We start from the raw sequence: 20443 nt of genomic DNA on the forward strand, positions 1-20443 counted from the left end.
AGGAAAGAGAGTCCCCAAAGGCAAGATGTTAATTTACAGAGTTCAGTGGTTCAACCTTCCTAGGCCACCCCCATGCTTTCCAGCACCCCAATGCACATGTAACCACTAGATGGCAAAATCAGGTTGAGAGTAACAGGTACAAACTAATCCAAGATACAAAATGCTCTGTTTTCCTTTCAGACTTGATGTTAAAATTCCTCCTCTACCAAAAATTAAAGCAAAAGTCTACTTCCATTCTCCTTCCTGTTCTGTGAACATATGATTAATCACAGTGTTTGGCATGCCGTAAGATAATAGTTTCTAAATTATATCAAGATGCCAGGGTTGTTGATGAAAATGCACAGAGGTGAGTGAAATGCCTGAGATTTAGCATATAGAGAGCAAATAAAACAGTAACCTTGGGGAGGTAAGTATCACCCTATCGAGGGACACATTCAGTGGATAAGCTCAGCCTGGAAAGTTGGACAGAAAACCAATCCCTCCTTACCCCAACCAAAATGCTGCCTAGCTTATGAGGCATCTGATACGCAATACAAGTTAATGACCCACAAGAACTGATTATCTTGAAAGAATAAAAGAACTCACCCAATCACCTCTCAAGTACCTAAGGAGCATACACCTCCAGGAGCGTGAAGAGTGACAGCAGAACGCACAGGTTTCTTGACAGTGTGTGAAGTTCTATGTAGACTTCAGAGCCATCTTTTCAAAATGAACCCAATCACTCATTAGCACAAAAGGCAGCGATCCACACCATGGGTCGCACTGTCAATATAAACTGCTCAATTCCCTGTGCTGCCTTAAGAGAGGAAACGTCTGAAGTTCACCAAGAAGCTGACATCAAAAGATGTTCATGAAAACGATCAACAAAAGGTCAATCTGGATTGCACCACACGAGTGATAATATTCAATAATCAGAACTTCTGTTACGGAAGCATGTTGATGATGACATTCGTTTAAGGCAAAAAGGCCCCGCATCCAAGTAACAATTCTTTCTTCACCATGTTTACATAAATACCGTCTTTAGAACTGCCCTTGGCAAGGCAATGATGGCAAGACAAAGCAACAGTTTTCACAATTTCAAGAAAGTATTTCTGAAACAAAGGCAAAGGAACCAAGTATTTACCATTTTCCGCAGGAAAATTAGCAGAAAATTGAGTCATGTAAATAAACTTGCCATAAACATCCAACAGATACTATTATTATCCCACACTTCGTGAGCAACAGTTATTTGCATGTAATTAATCTGCTTATTTCTGGCGCCTCAGACAATATAATATGTTTATCAGCTTGATTTCTAAACAATAAGTGTTTAACTCTTCCTTTTATATTTATAAGAAAATATTTATCTTGCTCTTTCCTTGACAGATTCTGAGCCATCTGCAGATATAATACACAGAGCTGTTTCTGTGTTGACAGCAGACATAACCCCAACTGGGGCATGATGTCATCAACTTTAGGGTGAACAGAGAATTAGCCAAGGCTGAATTCAGTAACACCTCTACCATCCAGGTAAGCACGTTGATCAGTGATACAATCTGTGCCGAAAGCATCCTTGCCAGAGACAGAGAAAACATCTCAGGGGTAGGATGGAGGCAATCAGCACCAAACCCAACTTCTAAATCCTGTGCTCCCTTCAAAGGGCAACTCCCTGCCACCTTCCCCCACATCCCCTGCAGCTTTTGTGGCTGCGGCTGACTGACTGTCTCAGGGCCTCGCCCTACAGACCTGTAACTGTGATCCATGGGGCACATCCCCTCCCCCAGAGAGCACTCTCTCCTGAGCTCTGGCCCTGAGAAACGAGTCTGCTTGCTGGCACCACTGACTTAGTTTGTGGCTGGGAGAATGGCCCTAACCTTGTCTATGTGCTGGCCAACCTAGTCGGGGCTTTGTCCACAGAAGATTGTGGTACTCATTTGCCAAGTCATGGGTTAAAGATTATTAAAGCCCCACGTACTGATCTCTCTCTCTTATTCTTCTTTCCTTGTTTTGTTTGTCTCTGATAGAATGTAAGAAATTAGACTTAACTGATCATATTTTTATGGATTTACCAACCATATTTGTAGTGCTATATCTCACAGCAAGTATACAATATTCTAAGAGACTAAAAATGTTGTGCGTAACTATTTCTGGCATATCTTTGTATGAGTAATACTTGTAGAGTACAGGGTTATGTGAATAAATAACAAATATGCACTCATTTAATCAACAATTTGTGAGGGCTTACCATGTCCAAGAACAGTGCCAGGTACAGGACACATATTGACAATGAGATAATTACATGGTTCTCATTTTTTATGAGCTTGAAAGGGAAGAGGGAAGAACCTGACAAATGTGTAACATGCACACACAGACACACAATTCCCAAATGAGCGAAGCGATATGACATAAGATAAAGAGCACTATGAGGGAACTACACGTGCCTTAAAGAAGGCAAGAAAAAAAGGCGGGATAGAATATCTTAAGCCAGGATTAATGTTACCTGTGGTTTCACTCCTTTGTTTTATAAAGTCTCCAGAACAATTCTAGAATTAATCTCTAGAAGGAGTCTCACTTCAAAGAAAATCACTGAGCTCATCCTTGGGTTACTCCATTAATTCTATTACTTACCCTAATGATATTTTCAAAATTAAGACTCATTACAGTAATTCCTTTCTTCTCTAAAAAATATAAGCATTTCCCACAATTTCTTTAGTAAGATAAAGCTTCACATCCTTCTCTAAAATTCTAACTACAGATTTTTTTTCTATTATTGAAAAGAATGAGATTCCTGGATTTTTTAATTGCTCCACAAATCCCCAAGGGATTTTCCACCGATGCCCATTTCAATCAGCTCTAAGTTGAATGTCATTCCAAACTGGGTCATTTTGAAAAGCTGCCACGAGCCAGTAAAACATATAACCTATATAACCTCCACGTTAGGAAAGTGTGGTTCTAAAATCAGTCCTATGCAGTTTGACCACAATTTCACTGGCTTCCGTCTAATTTCAGCACCCGTTATGTAACGCAAGCTATAGAGAACACAGAAATCTCCGAGTAGGTCCTCTTTTTTATTACGCAATGCAAGCTATATAAATACCCTTTTCGTTACATAACACGAGCTATAGGGAACACAGAACTCTTGTACGGACTACCCTTTTTAGTATACAATGCAAGCTGTGTAAGCACCCTTTTTGTACGCAGTGCTAGCTTATAGGAAACACAGAACTCTAAGAGCAAGCTTAAACACAGAAATGTTCAAATCATCCTCAGGTAAGGGAGACCTAAGTCATCTCAGGAGAGCAAATAACTTCACTGAGCAAGTTTAAAAAAAAAATAAATTTCAGACCAGAACTTCTGTTTGGTCTTGTTTCCAGTTTTAGCTTCATCACTGTAACTTCCTCCACTTACTTTAATCAAGAAAGGCGTACGTGGCCATCCTGCGGGGCCTGCTTGCAGTGCTCAGAGGAACAGACAAAAATGATAGATCCAGAAGCATCAGTCAGGACCCTAGCACCAAGTCAGGGACAAAATGGTTTAGTGGAAAAAAAAAAAAAAAACAAACAAACAAACAAGAAGGAAAGGAAGGAAGGAAGGAAGGAAGGAAGGAAGAGAGAGAGAGAGAGAGAGAGAGAGAGAGAGAGAGAGAGAAAGAAAGAAAGAAAGAAAGAAAGAAAGAAAGAAAGAAAGAAAGAAAGAAAGGTTTAAATGGCTTTAAGTAATGCTATCAAGCAGAAGATCAAGATTGCCTCACAGGAGCTGCACATAGGACTTATTTCTTTTTTCTGCCCAATATTATACGTGGTCAATTAGATGTCCATCTGCCTCAAGAAATTAAAAATTGCTTGAGGGCAAGGATCATATTTCTTGGTCTCACATTTCTAAAACGCCCTGGAAAAAAAAAATACTCAATAAAGAATATAATTGGCCTTTACAAACAAATTATGTAGGGAAGAAAAAGAGGTGAGTAGTTAGGAGATAAAAAAGAAATTTTAAGTACCATTCTCATTGGCCTTCACACCAGCTCTCTAGTTGAAAGTAACAGAAAACTCGAAATAGCTTAAATAAAAAAGGGAATTTATATATGAATTTAGAGGGCTATTATGCAACTCAAAGGCAAAAGTGTAGCCAGAACCAAGAAAAGCAGGTGGGAAATGGGAAGCAGACAAGATCCCTCTCTCTCCATTATTCTGCAGATCTAATTTCCCTCTAGGCTCTGCGACAAACTTTCTCTACTGCTCCATGTAACAGAAGGCAGTTGCACTAAAGCCTCCTTGGTTTCTAATCTCCTCACATTAGATAAGCCAGGCCAGAACTGTCATCTTTTGGTCCCAAATTCAAATTGCAACAGGAAAATCTGTGTGGCCCTGTTTGGTTCAGGCACCTATCCCCGCTCAGACAGACTGCGGTCAGATGGGCATGACCAAGGCACAATCATGACTTTTAGGGGCCTGTTTCTACGGGAAGAGGGTAGCACTGGGAATCAGGCATGTACAACCGAACAAGTCCACTGCAACGTTACATAAGGCTTTACAGCTTGCCAACAACGGTCATATTCTTTAATTCATTCAATTCACACCATAACCCTCCAAGAAGGAATGCTAGAACTCACAAGAAAACAGAGGCGGAGGATAGTTCAAGGACTTCCCCAGGGTTTCTCAACTATTAGGGCAGAGGAAAAAAACCCATATCCGATACTTCCCACCAACAAAATGAACAGTGAAGGTGAAAAGAGCAACGTTTTTTCAAAAAGCCAAAGTTAGGAACTTACAAACTCTGAAAGAAACGTCGGGCAACATCACGCAAGGGAAAAACACTGTACTTAATTGGAGGGGGTGGGGGAGAGGGGGTTGTTAGTAGGGGCGATAGGAGATACAACAAATTCCCTGGTGTGCAGAAGTCTTTACACAGATTATTTTCAAGTCATAAAACGGTTTACCTAAGCCAAGCCCCAAGAATCTTCTTCTCCCTCCATGAAACTCTTTTGGCATCTACCACCTTTTAACACTGCTTCTTAGCATGCAATCACCTAGGGACTGTAGTTAAAATGCAGATAATGATTTAGTAGGTGCCACAGACAGACTTTAAGATGGCCATCATGATCCCCACTTCCTGGTGTCCGCACTTCTGTGTAATTCCCTCCCCATGGGCCTGGAGAGGGACTTGTGACTTGCAGCATACAGCAAAGATGACAGGATGTCATATCATGTTATGTAAGACGTTGTCTTGCTAGTAAACTCTCTCTCTCTCTCTCTCTCTCTCTCTCTCTCTCTCCCCACTACCCTCACCACTAGTCAGTCTCCACAGTTAGCTGGCTCTGAAGAAGCAAGCTCCCAGGAATCAAGGAGCAGCAAGGAAATGAATTCAGACACCAATCGAGGAAGCCTGGAAGCAAATTCTTTCCCAGTCGAACCTAGGAGGCTCACCTAGACTGCAGCCTGGTGACAGACCCTGATGAAGAGGAACCAGCTAAGCTGCCCAGACTCCTGACCCACAGAAGCTGTGAAGTCATAAACGTGTGCACCGTTTTATGTCAGTAAGTTTTTGGTAATATACAAGGCAACCACAAAAACTAATAGAGCAGGTCTAGCTGGGGGACTGAGAGAAACCCACTTGGAACAGCACTACGAGGCATGTGACACCAACGTTTGCTGCCTGCCCATTTGGGCTCAGCTTTCAAGTTGCTCTGGTCCCCATCAGACTACAATCTCCTTATAACACAAAGCATTATATTCCATGGCTCCCAGGACAGTCCTCAATAAATACCTGAGTGTTGGCTGTCTTCGTGTCATTGTTACCTTCCTCGTCTCACTTCCACCAGATTTCGGTTTATCCCTTTAATTCAGCTTCACATCAAAACATCACACACAGGTGGTAAATTTCTTTACTGTTGGTTCTCAAAAATTACTTCTTCATTCTTTCAAGGATGAGTGCTAACTTGGAGGGTTGGAGAATTTCAAACCTGCATCTGTAAAGAAGCCCTTACTCTGTTCGCTGCCCTGAGCTTCCTTTCCTTCTCTTCCTTGATATTTTCCTGGCCCTACTAACCATACGTCAGCTCATCTGCCCCTGTACCGTTGCGTTATTCCATAATCACCAACAGTCTCACGAGATGATTCATCTGATGTCCCTCAGATTGAAACCACCTTGTTATTTTCTTGAAATCACTTTTCCGCTCTACCCTCTTCAACTCCACCCAGATACCTGCTACTTGAAATAACACTGATATTCAGAGGAGTCCGCTGTGTAACTCCCTCGGATTCACTCATACCAGAAAGATCACACTGAACCATTTAATCACTTCTAAATACGGCCAAGGATGACCTTTTCCTAACGTTGAAAATATCAGTTGTCCTTACAATATTTCCCCATAAATGTCCGTTTCTTTTCATTTTTAATTTAAATTCTATAAGGTTATCATGTCTGAGGGCTTTATCTAATCCTATGCCCCCACATAAGAGTTGCTATAAAACAGCTGGCCAATCAATTACAACGGTCTCAGCCCAGAGTAATTCACCGGCATTACTGTCCTCAATTCATCTTATACCTGACAATATTCATGATAATCTGAAAAGTAGTTACAGGTAATGGTATACATAATGATTCCAAACAGGCTTTAAAAATACACAGAATCCAGGGAGTGATAGCCACAGCAGGACCTCAGGAGATGGGTCAGGTATATGCAGGAAAGTTTTTACCAGAGATTTTGTCATGGTCCCTTGAAGATTGTGGCCCTTTCCCTCACCCCAAGAGAATCCATGTACTGACCCATTTTTTTTCCTCACCGGTACATCCCCAACCTATGTACATGTCAGACATCCTTCGATGTAATTTCGAACACATGGCTTTCCGTGAATGCTGTGACTTTAATTCCACAGTGTCTTAGCAGTGCGGTACGAAAGCTAAACCGACTGATTATTCAATCTTCTCTAGGAACCAACACACAACGTTAGCAAGCCAAAGGGCTAACTGGCCAACCTTAGGATCCAAGCTATTTTTCCATTCCTTTCACATGCAGATGAAGCAAGAGATCCTACAGTAATCAATGTGAAATTTCTGGGCACGGAGGTACCATATCAAACAAACAAACAAAAAAAAAGTGTTGAGGTTGAGACCCTACAAGATCACAGCCTACAGCTTATATATGCTAAGCACTGAGCCCGGAAAGAAACCAATACATGAATTCTATACTAATTAGTTGTTCTTTATCCTGGACTTTATATGTTTGGTGACATTTTCTTCACACGGTGGGTGAAACTGATAAAACTACTATGTTCTCTCTATTACTAAGAGGAGATAAAGCGAAGAGAAAAGTTAGGAGACAATTATTTAGAAGCTGTTTTCCAATAAAAACAGAAAAAAAAAAAAACATTTAGCTATTAACAGTATGGCCTTAACTCAAAATCAAACATTCATCTATTAACTGATGCCAGTAAAAAGAAACCATGCAAAAACCGTCAGTATATAAAAAATGTTCATGTTTTACATGCACAATCAAATTTTAAAATCCAGAGTTTTTAATTTCAAATCAGTTAATTATAGTTATTCACTCTACAATGACATTTTAGACGAAGGTAAAAGCACATGGCGCCCAAAGGCAGTGCTGAGACGGAGTGGTGAATTCCTGCAAACAACGGCAGATGAGGACGGATGAGATCACGTTGTTAATGTCAACTGTGAAGAGGCAGCAAAAAGGAGGTAACTATGGCCTGGGTATTCCCACTTGCCTTCGATCTCTGGCTCTTTTCTGTCTATAAATGATGTCCCAATCTAGTGTGGACTCACAGTCATTACATTTTTTTTCTGCTCTTAACTAGAAACTACATTTTCTTACCCCATCAACCTTGTGATCATAAAACCTTTTAACACCCTAAGTGTTAAAAAAGGTTTTTAGTTGACATGCAGTCAGACCTTCCATTTTCACATCCTAGCCCCTCTTGGAATCCTTCCCCTGACAGGAGACTCCCTAGCTCTCGGAATACTGTATTCTAATATTGGATAGCTCTATTATTTGTAAGTTCTCTTACCGAGCAGAAATCTGTCTTACCTCCAGTTACTTAGCCTGAGCCCTGTCCTCTCATAAAACAGAATTAAAAGAATTACTTATCCATATGGGAACTGTTCAAACATTTAAAAGGAAACTACCATACCTCCACCAAATCTTTCCCTTGCAGCCCTGTGGATCCCTTCGTTTATATTGCACATTCTGGGTGCTTTTCGTCAATCCCAGCTTCCAAAGGATAAAAATCACATATTCACATAGACCTCATCATTCACACTATCTAAATTCAAGTGAACTCTCAATGTTGCCAGACAATGCAGTCAGTCATCCGCTTTTATTTCTTTGCTCTGAGGAAGATACTGTAAATGTTCTTCATTCTCTGTGATAACCTTACATTGCCACCTCCAACTCCACAGGCCCTCACTTCACTACACACAGAGCCATGATCACAAGTCCCATCATCCTTCTCTGCTCCAACACTGGCTTATCCTGCCTCCCTCCATCCCGCCTTTAAAAAGTCTAATCCTGCCATCCTTTCTGTGTCTTCTGGAATTGTTTCCTCAATTGTATCCTCTCAAATAACTGGGAAGGAAGGAGCTATGAGGGAATACTAATGTTTATCGACCTGAGTCATGTACTGTGCACACACTTTGTACACACTGTTACCGTTCAGTCGTTCCAACTTTTGGATGACTTTCCCATAAGGTCTCTCTGTGCTGAATAAAGTTGTTCCTTTTAAAATTAAGATATATCATTTATGCATCTACTATATGCAAAGTACTGTAGCTGGCAGTGGTACAAAGATGAATAAATCACCCATTATTCCTTCACTCAAAGGATCTTAAGAGCTAGAAAGAGAAGAAGCCATATATGCAAATACTATCATGCTTTTAACAAGGGAGGAAGGAGAGAAGATATGAATAAGGAAGTAGTCACTCTCGTGTTTCTAAATCAGAACACTGTTGCTGGGGTGCCACTTAGAAATTCCAACCGGCTCACATGGATGATGGTCAAGTACTGCACCAAGTCTGATATGTAACGTACTTTGATCCACCTCTCCTTTTGAGCTACTGCCCTATTTCTCTCCTTCAATTCACCGACCTTTTGAATGTGTTTTACTCTGATTTTCTCACACACCATATCCTGCTTACCTCCTACAATGTAAATCTGAGCCTTATTTCTAAAACTCAAAACTCTGTCCTTGGAAGGTGTTAATGAGCTGATCACCAAATTAAAAGTTTTGTGTTTAAGTTTATTAATTTTGAGAGAGACAGAGAGAGAGAGAGAGAATGGAAGGGGCGGGGGGGGGGGGAGAGCATCTTAAGCAGGCCCCACACCCAGCACAGAGCCCGATGGGAGGCTCGATCTCAGTGAGAACATGACCTGAACCAAGATCAAGAGTCAGACACTCCACCAAATGAGCCACCCAGGTGGCCCAATTTTTTTTACTTAGCGAGACCACACTCTCTCCTTCTCTGCAGCACATGACAATGCTGACAACCGTAACTTGTATTTGTACTAACAAACAATTCTTCAACTTACGCCTTTTGACCAAACTTTATTTCCCATTTCTCATACCTCGCCAAACTGGAAGCACGCACTAAAGTATTTCTGAGATTCATTTATTTTTTATTCTTCCACAGAAAAAATTTTCTACTCTCACCACACCAACTATCATTTCTGGGGAGCTGTCTTTCTCCTCCACTCTGTCTCCTTATATATATATAAGAATATGGATTTTTTTTACATACATACACACACAACTAGACAATAATGTAACAGAGAACTATGTATCTGTCACCATGATTTAATAAATGCTAATATTCTGCCTTACTTGCCTCACGACTTCATTTTTTTAAGAAGCAAAATGATACAAATATAGTGAAAGACCCCCTGTCCCATCTCTTCCCATTTTTATACATTTGATTATACATATATGAGAAACAGTACATACTAATGTACGTAGATCCATACACAAACATATAAAAAAATTATCAACATCATTAGCCATCAGGGAAACTCAAATAAAAACCACAATAAGATACTGCTTCACACCCACTACAATGTTAAAATAAAACAGATGGCCATTAACAAGTGCCAGCAAGGACAGAGAGGACAGACACCATCATAGGCTGCTGGCGAGAATGTAAAAGGATACAGCCACTTGGGAAGATAGTCTGGTGGTTCTAACACAGTTTACCATATAACCCAGCGATTCCACTCCAATGCATACACCCAAGAAAAACGAACACACACGTCCACACAAAAACTTGTACACAAATGTTCTAGCAGCATTATTCATCTTAGCCAGAAAGCGGAAACAACCCAAAGGTCCACCAGCTGATGAATGGATAAACAAACATGGTGTATCCACATAATGGAATACTGCCCGGCAATAAAATATGAAGGACTGTTACAGGCTACATCATGTATCAACACTGAAAATACGATCTATCTGAAAGAAACCAGTCACAAAGGAGCACACAGGGTGTAATTTCTTTTACACAAAATGTCCAGAATAGCCAAATATAGGGAGACAGAAAGTAGATCAGTGGTTGCCTAGGACTGGAGAGGATAGAAGACTCGGGAAGGGGGTAGGGCAGCTAAGGGTTTCTTTTAGGGATAATGTAAAGGTTCTAAAATTGACAGACGCACAACACTGAATATCCTGCAATCCACTGAACTGTATACTTCAAACAGGTGAATTGTGTGATATGGGAATTATATCTCAATAAAGCTGGCTTTTCTATACATACAAAACATGGTATACATACATAGCATTACAGTACATATGTATTACATACTCTTTTACGGTTTAATTCAGTACTATATTCCTGAGATTCATCCATGTGGATAAAACTAGTTTATTTTAACGGCTCCAGTGCATGGGGGGAAAATTACACTGCATTTATCAGGACCCGTACTTTTCTGTCTATCAGAAGTGGTGCTAGCAAGAACTTCCTTGTACATATTCCTGTAAGCGTGTGACTGTTTTCTAGGCTAACACCTAAAAGCAGAACGGCTGAGTTGCAGAATATGTGCATCTTCAACTGTACCAGATATTTCCATATTGCTTGCTAAATATATTAGAGAATGTGCTCCCATCAGTTATATGCTAGAGTTCCTGTTCCTTCTCATCCATGCCAACACTTGGTGTTAGCAAACCGATTAGATTGCGCCAATCAATAGGTGTAAAACAGAATCTCACCAGGGTTTTACTTTTCATTTCCCTGATTATTAGTGATGCTGATTATCTTTCATAATTGGCCATTCAATCTTCTTCCTCTGTGAAGTGCCTAGTCACATCCTTTGCCTGTTTTCTACTGAGTCTTTGCCTGTTTTCTACTGCCTGCTTCTACTGGGTTTTTTTCTTACCGATTTGTGTAACTTTTTCCAACTCTGGATACTTACCTTTAATCATTTAGAAGAGTTACAAGTACATACTCCCAGTCTGTGGTCTGTCTTTTCATTTTCTTTTTAATACCTTTTGTTATATTGAATATTTTTATGTTAATATATTCCAAAATGTCAGTCTTTTCTTCTAGGGCTTATAATTTTTATGTCTTAAGGAATTCTTCCCTATCACAATGTCATGGAAATCTGCATTGTGTGTTCTCTTGTGAAAATGTTAAGAGTTTTGCTTTCCATAGTTAGGCCTATAACTCATGTGGAATTTAGTTTTCTGTGTGCTGTTAAGTGGAGATTTAATTTTATTTTTTCTATATAGATAACTCTATATCCATTCATTATTTACCAAATCCATTCTTATCCCACTAATCATTAACTCATGCATTACTTTCAAATCTGTATTAACTATTTTATAATCACCAATATAATCATTGATTCGGGCTAGAATCACAACTGGATGTAAGAACTACCTGGTGAAAGGTTAAGAAAGAGGATCAACAAATGGTCTCTATCACTCTATAGACTGCCTATTATAAAGGAGATCTGTCTCCCTAAAATGGAAAGAATTGGAGGAAACATTTTAAGCAAGCAATCAAACCCAGCATCGCCAATAGCCAAACAAAGTGATATGTACTTCCTGACGCGACCATGGAAAGCACACAACACCTCCCACGCAGCATTAGTGCCCAACTTTGCCAAACTGACCTAAGAAGGAGGAATGAATTGGACAAATCCAGATGGGGGACATTCTTACAAGACAACTGGTCTGACCTCTTCAAAATTATCAAAACCAAAAAGGTGAAAGGACTATTCTAAAGAAAATTAAATAGGCAGGACAAACAAAAATGTAAATGCAATCCTTGCAGAGATCCTAGGTTATTTTAAAGGTCCAATTGTAGAAGATATTTTTGACTAATTGGAGAAATGTGAACGTGGAATGCATGTTAAGTAATATTGAATCAATATCGTGTGTAATAACAGTACTGAATTCAGCCACGTAAAAGAATGCTCTTTTTGTGAGAAGATATAAGCTAAAGGATTTAAGGATAAAGTGTCTTGATGTGTGTTACAAATACACACATATTTTTATACTTGTGTGTGTGCATATATAAATACAATATAGAATACGTACACACAGAGAGAAACTACATAAATCTGGCAAATTTTAAGAACTGGCAAATCAAGGTGACAAGTCTATAATGTTTATCGTACTATCTTTCAATATTTCTTACAGTTTAAGTTTAAAAAAAAAAACCCTACGGGTAAAAGTTACAGTGCCTCTCCTAACTTCTATCTTGAACTACTGCTTTTTAAATTTCATCTTTGACACCCACTATCATTTTGACATCAACCTAAAATAAATATGTTTTCCCCAATGTAGCCTCCCTTTCTAATTTCTATCAAGTTGTTTTAGCATGACTTATCCTATTAGACTCAAGATCCTGTACTCAACTTGTAGGGTACTATGAGGTTATTAAGACCAATTTTACTGATTTTGACAATTACAATTTAAAAATTATTTTATCTAGGGGTGCCTGGGTGGCTCAGTCAGTTAAACATCTGACTCTTGATTTTGGCTCAGGTCATTTTCTTGCAGTTCATGAGTTCAAGCCCTGCGTCAGGCTCTGTGCTGATGGCAGAGAGCCTGCTTGGGATCTTCTCTCTCCCTCTTTCTCTGCCCCTCCCGTGCTTGTTCGCTGTCTCTCAAAATAAGTGAATAAACTTAAAAAAAAACAAAAATAAAAATTACTTTACCTAAATAGACCAGTGAGTGGAGAAAGAATGTATAACTCTGAAGAACTAAACTGATAAATCTGTGACAGACAAGGGGAGTCCAAGAAAGAATTTCAAAGAAAGCAGATCCAATGACATTCTCCATCAGAGAGATGGCATACAGGCTTGTTCCAATACCAGACCTCCCAGAACAAGAAGCCACCAACTGACAAGACGTCTTGGAGCCACCAGGTGTAGCTGGCAAGGTATCAGGATCTTCTATTAGGCCAGGGTTCTAGAATGCATGTCCTCAATAGGCAAAGCAGACTTCCAACCTACCAAAGGATGCACTGACGCAACACAGCCTCTGTGCACGCGCCCCGGCCCGGTGCGGCCTCCCCAGATTCTGGGAACCCTCGGTGCACGCGCCCTGTGCGGCCTCCCCAGATCCAGGGAACCCTTGGTGCACACGCCCCGGCACTGTGCGGCGTTCCCAGATTCTGTGAATCCTCGGGGCGATACGCAAGTTGCCTTGACTCTGTGCAAAGCTGACCGCTGCTGGCACCGTGCAGAATCCCTTGTCAACCTACTTTTAATAAGCATTTATTGAGGGGCGCCTGGGCAGCTCAGTCGGCTAAGCGTCCGACTCTTGGTTTCGGCTCAGGTCATGATCTCACGGCTTCATGGGTTCAAGCCCCACATCGGCTCTGTGCTGCCAGTAGGGAGCCTGCTTGGGATTCTCTCTCTCTCCTTCTGTCTCTGCCCCCTTCCCCACTCATGCTGTCTTTGTCTCTCTCACAATAAATAAAGAAACTTTAAAAAAATTAATAAACATTTATCAAGTGCCCATGATGTGCCATCAACACCATTCCATGTGCGGAGAAATCAACCATGAATACAACCTGGGAAAGGTCACGATGAAAGCGGTTAAGTATACACAAAAGTATCGCGGTGCGTTAAGTCTGAGGAACAAATGTATACAATATACAGACCAGGAAGTTAGTAATTCTTTTTAAAAAACAGGTTATCTGAATGGGAACGTAGAAGCTGGAATAGAAATTCACCAGGGAGACCACAGAGCCAGGGCACACAAACAAGAGTAAACAGCATGCCCACAAGCAAAGAGGCACGAAGAACATGAAATTTTCTGGCCTGCTGCATGCACTGTGGGAACATAAAGGTGAGGAGATGACAGGCGAGCACCGCGACGGAGGAAAAGCCCTTGGCTGCGACACTTAAGAAGTGTGGAAAAGGCAAAGCTGAAAGGTTTGAAGCAAGAGGCAGAATAGCACACTACTACGGGTGCAGAAGGTGTGTGGGCACGTGCGTGTGTGCACGTGTGTGTCAGTAATGACACTGTGATTAATAAATCTATTTAAAGGAAACAGCACTTACTAAACCCTAAATATGTATGTGACATTATCTCATTTAATCCTCTCAACAGCCTTATGATACATATATTAATTCCCTCATTTCACAGACCAGGAATATAGGGCATAAAGAGGTTAAGATTTTCCCAAGGCCACACAGCTGGTGGGTGGCAATGTGCCATTTCTCCCTATTTCAATAGTACCTACGGACTCTTGCTCCATTCACCCTCTCATAATGATTACTCCCGCCTCCCCTCTGTGGGATCCACGTGGATGCCAGATTACACATCCTAATACACTGCTTTAGCGAGTTACTTCTCTGCTCAAATAATCCCCAATGGGCCCCCTATTACCTACGGGTAAACGTCCACATTCCATAATTCGGTCTCTATCATCCAAAGTCCCAAACTGGAGTCCTCAGAAAACAGACCAGGACAGAGTTTTGCATGCCGGATGTTTATTTAGGAGTACTCTTGGGATCAACACCCACAGTTTCCTTTCAGAGAAGGGAAGCAGGATGGAGGGAAATGTCAAGGCCCAGTAAAGGCCCAAGAAGAGCATGAGCTGACACCATGGGGAGCTTTGGAGCTAGAAGGGCCCTTCAGAGCAAAGATGGCCTCACCTTCACACTCCTTCATTGATCAATGTGAGCGAATGCAAGAATAGGCATCTTGGGCAGTCTCTGAAGAGGCTGACGTCCAGAGTCATGGCCACCAAGATCTCTGATCAGATCCACAATGCAAATGTGAATGGTCCCCTATTTAAAACTCTTGAAAGACTCTATTGCCTCTCCAACAAAATCCAAATGCATTAAGCATGGCCCACAAGATCCCTGAGGTTTATAAAAAACTTAAGTCACTTTCACAATATCCCAGAGCCAGCCAAGACGGTTAGACTGAAAATCAAGTGGCAATCTGACACCCAAGTCACTTTTAATACCTCAGACATCACCAATACAATGCCAATGTGAGGGTATTGAAGGGGATTCAAGGAAGGGATAAGTAAAGAAAAACCACCTATGGCAACATTTTCTTAAGGGCAGTTTTTACCATTTTACTAAGTCCCAACAAAACACAATTATTAAATGAATTAAGAATGCTCCCTAATAACTCCTTTAGATTTAAGCACTAAGCAAAATGACAAGAAATTTGGTTTTGAAACAACAAAATTACCAGTTTAAGCATTACCTCCATCGGAGCCTATATATCGGAAGAAAATTCAACGAGCTGTGCAAAAGGAAAATCACTGAACTCAACAGAAGGAATCATTCTGATATGGGCCTTCGGTAGATGGAGCTCTCCCCTCTGAATTGGTGCTGAACCACACAGAGCAGGGAAATCTGAAGAGCTAGAAATATAGTCATTTAGACAAAGGTTCTGAACATTTGTGCTGATTAAAATGCCAATCACCCTCTCCTAAGAGCACTGGCATTAACCCTGGTGTACCAGCCACATTTCAACTCTGAATAATGTTATTATTAAACATGAACTGAGCACCAACAACGCCTTCAGCACCTGTAAGAAAGAGACGGAGCACTTGCCTGGTAGTTTGCCATCAACCAGTGTTTCGACAAAGTCAGCACAATGACTATAAATCACTCTTGGATTTTATTTTCATGGGAAAAGAAAGAAAAAGAGTTTATCTCTACTTTTAAATTTTAGTATGATTTAAGGATTTATTTATGGAAAAAATGTTCTTTATGAATACTACTTTTTTCTCATGCTTGCTGCTGTCATATGAATTAGGCTTATGACCAGGCTCTGTTTTAATTAACTCAAGGATATTTGATTCTACATGCTGGCTTGGGATTAACATACAATTGTGAGGTTTCAGAATCAACGCTAAAACACTCTACACCTGGATGTGGAAAAAAGATTAGACGTTACCACCAATAAAGATGAAAATATTAAAATATCCAAATACATTCAAACAGAAGTGTATCTAATCCTCCAAATGCCACCACCATAACATACTACTTTTTTCAACTAACTAATTCCTGCCCACCACACACTGACCCAAAAAAAGCTGAATTCTCTATGGAAGCAGCCCGTGTCCACTGATAGATGAATGGATAAAGAACATGTGGTATATACACAATGGAATATTACTGAGCCACGAAAATGAATGAAATCTTGCCATTTGCAACAACATGGGTGGATCTAGAGAGTATAATGCTAAGTGAAATAATCCAGTCACAGAAAGACAAATACGGTGTGATTTCACTCATATGTAGAATTTAAGAAACAAATGAACAAAGGGGAAAAAAAAAAGATACATGAACCAAACAATGGACTCTTAACTATAAAAAACAAACAGATGGCTACCATGGTGGGGGGCTGGGGAGGCAAAGGGTAAAACAGGTGAAGGGGATTAAGACTACACTTATCTTAATGGGTACTGAGTAATGCAGAGAATTGATGAATTACTATATGATACACCTGAAATTAATACAACACTGTATGTTAACTTGATGGGGGGTGGGGGAGAGGGGAAAGTGGGTGATGGGCATTGAGGAGGGCACCTGCTGGGATGAGCACTGGGTGTTGTATGGAAACTAATTTGAAAATAAATTATATTTAAATAAATAAATAAATAAATAAATAAATAAATAAATAAATAAATAAAAATTTTAAGGATTTTTTTAAAAAGGTGAATTCTCAAGTACTTAGCAGGTATAAATCAGGAATTCTGCATACTCTAGAAACCCTTACAAGGCTTAAAGTTAGACTGTCCACTGAGGAGCAGGACTAACCCTGGCCCGACAATCAAGTAACAACTCTCCCAAAGCAATATACTCTTATCAACTAGCTCACTGAAGGACAGGTTATTATTAGTTCATGATCCACTTTAGCAGGTAGGGGTCCTATCTCCTCCTTTCAAAGGCCACACTTAGAAGTAAACTGCACTAGAAAGGAACAAAACACTTGCAAGTCAACATCAAGGGGAAAAAACTGCTTTGTTATAATGATTTACTCCATGACTTTTAAAAAGACAGACAGCAGACGAGAACATACGTTCAAGTATTTCAGTAAACACGACACTGCATGAGTTCCAAATAAACTAGTTCATGCTCCACTTGACACTGGGGCACAGCTTTCCCTAAGCTGGCATATTTTTGTGACCTTGAAGATAAGTCTCTCATAATCTGATCATAATTTGTACCCAGAGATACCTTCATCGGGCTATTTGGTGTCGGGATTTTTGTTTAAACACCTTTCTTGAGGATGTCAATACGTGTTCAGACGGAATGTAAAGACCAAGAAATTGTTCTACTTTTGCTGATGCTGAGTCTCAAAAATATTAAATCTACAGATTTAAAAATCTATGATAAGATCTAGTTAGAATTCGGCAAGTGTAAGAATGTGCTAAATGTACTGGCAGAGGTCAGGTACAGCACCAGAAAAGGGAAATGTCTTTATAATGCATAAATGACTAAGAATATTTCTAGATAATAAGAATTCTTTACTTCTAATGACATTTCAGAGACTACTAGAGACAACACTGTAGTGAGTAAAGTGATTCAGCGAGGCTCTAAGATCTACAGATGGTTGAAAGATGTTTCAACTTCCTTCTATTTTAGTTAACACTTTTAATCAACTATTTAAGGCCCTTTCATTTGTATCCAAAAATGACTCTACAGATATGAGATATGATGAAGTTTAACTGGGGTTTTTTTCTTACAAAAGTGAATGAGTTGACACATGCTTTTGTCAAGTTCCTTTTGATAGAGAAAATGGACACCTTTAAGATGGTTGACCGTAACAGTTATTTTTGTTTATTTTATAATTTATCATATGTAGCCAAAAAAATAGGTAAATGACAAAGTATCTCTAACTTTTCTGGTCACAATGGCTAAAATTAACAATGCAGGAAACAACAGATGTTGGTGAGGATGTGGAGAAAGGGGAACCCTCTTGCACTGTTGGTGGGAAGGCAAACTGGTGCAGCCGCTCTGGAAAACAGTGTGAAGGTTCCTCAAAAAAACAAAACTAGAGTAACTCTATGACCCAACAACAGCATTGCTAGGAATTTATCCAAAGGATACAGGAGTGCTGATTCGACGGGGCACATGTACCCCAATGTTTATAGCAGTGCTATCAACAGCCAAAGTATGGAAAGAGCCCAAATGTCCATCGATGGATGAATGGATAAAGAAGATGTGGTATATAAATAGAATGGGAGTATTACTCGGCAACCAAAAAGAATGAAATCTGGCCATTTGTAACTACATAGATGGAACTGGAGGGTATTATGCTAAGTGAAATAAGTCAGTATTTTCACTCATATGTGGAATTTGAGAAACTTAAAAGAAGACCATGGGGGAAGGGAAGGGAAAAAAATAGTTACAAACAGAGAGGGAGGCAAACCATATGAGACTCTTAAATACACAGAACAAACTGAGGGTTGTTGCTGGCGGGGAGGGGAAATCGGTGATAAGCATTGAGGAGGGCACCTGTTGGGATGAGCACTCGGTGTTATACGCAAGTGATGAGTCACGGGAATCCACTCCTGAAGCCAAGAGCATACTGTATACACTGTATTTTAGCTAACTTGACAATATATTATATTTAAAAAAAAAAACAGGGTCTGTAACTTTTAAGATCATAGTTGTATCCACTAGCATGCCGGTCGTAAACTTTACTAAGATGATAGATGGTGACCTAGCACAATTTAAATGGTCAAAATCTATTGATGCTAATGTAGATTTCAAAACAATTTTACTGCCATCTTTTGGGGACCTTAAATGTATTTATTCAAACGAATACAAAATAAAGACAGTAGACAGAGGCCCACATATGAACATTGTGAAGGCATGTATAGCCATACAGAGAAGAATATCACACAAAGACATTCCTCCATCTTAACTTTCTTTTGATAATCCTGCACAAAACTCTAATTTCTCTAAATGAATGCTTTTTTCTCAAATACAATGCTTTCTTTTCTCCCTCCTCTGATATCCTGTAAGATGGATAAGCCCTGATAAGGAGACGCTGGACTACCTGGAAACACATGCCCAACACATTATTATGATCCCCACAAGTTAACTGTGTGGTGCTCAGGGGCATAAAACCATTTCAGAAGTGCACTCACTGTGCAGTGGCTCAGGAGGATGGGCTGTCTGGAGCTTGGGGAAAAATGAAAAGGCAGAAAGGCCCAGGTAAAATACAATTGCATTTCTTAGCCTGGAAAAAGAGACTCCCTGCAAATCTGTATGCCTCGTCTTCATGTCTTTATTTTCTAAACAAGGCTAATAATTCTGAATACGCTGCTAAGAGTAAAATGTACATAAACGAATCAATAACGATTAAGAACAGGGGCGCCTGGATAGGCTCAGTTGGTTAAGTGTCTGACTCTTGATTTCGGCTCAGGTCATGATCTCACAGTTTCATGAGTTCAAGCCCCACAGCAGGCTCTGCACTAACAGTGCAGACCCTGCTTGGGACTCTGTCTCCTTCTCTCTCAGCCCCTCCCCACTTGCACTGTCTCCTTCTAAATAAACTTTTTTTAAAAAGTTAAAAAAAAAAAAAAAGAACAAGGAAAATGCAAAATTCTTTAAAAATGTTAACTGACAGCAGGTTTCTCTGCAAGTAAGGTCCAATGACTTCTAGTTTTCAAGTGACTCTCTTCCCTTGGCTCCTCCCTGGTAAGGTTAACTAACCCAGAGTTACAAAGAGCAAAGTATTTCCAACAGGCCAAATGTAACATTCTGCAGAATACCAGATCCCTGGGGTAATTAAAATATATAGAAAAGAAAGAAGGAATTAATTAAACGATCACAGCCTGCCAAATGTCTGAATAAGGCTAGCTGTTAATATGTTCCACAGTAAGAAAAGTTGAGCAGGGGTCAGGATGAGGACAGAAGAAAGTCATGCCCGCTGCTCTGAGCTAGTGAGCTCTGAAGGTAATATCGGAAAACGCTCAGAGAAACAAAAGCAAATCAACTCCTCTGGCCTTTTCTGGAAATATTTGGAAC

General features: G+C 40.1%; 1 protein-coding gene and 1 long non-coding RNA gene across 2 annotated transcripts in view; one reads left to right on the forward strand and one right to left on the reverse strand.

Annotated features, from left to right (window-relative positions):
• The window catches only part of EXOC4 (exocyst complex component 4), a 765046-nt gene that overhangs the window by 610634 nt on the left and 133969 nt on the right, over positions 1–20443 (reverse strand). The window lies entirely within an intron of this gene.
• On the forward strand, positions 1370–5754 carry LOC147583045 (uncharacterized). The gene is made up of 2 exons (XR_015244869.1): positions 1370–1509; positions 5271–5754. It is a non-coding gene; the product is annotated as an uncharacterized LOC147583045 (long non-coding RNA).

The sequence above is a fragment of the Puma concolor genome, chromosome A2, assembly GCF_028749965.1.
Source record: "Puma concolor isolate L17-30 chromosome A2, mPumCon1.1.hap2, whole genome shotgun sequence".
Taxonomy (NCBI): Eukaryota; Metazoa; Chordata; class Mammalia; order Carnivora; family Felidae; genus Puma; species Puma concolor.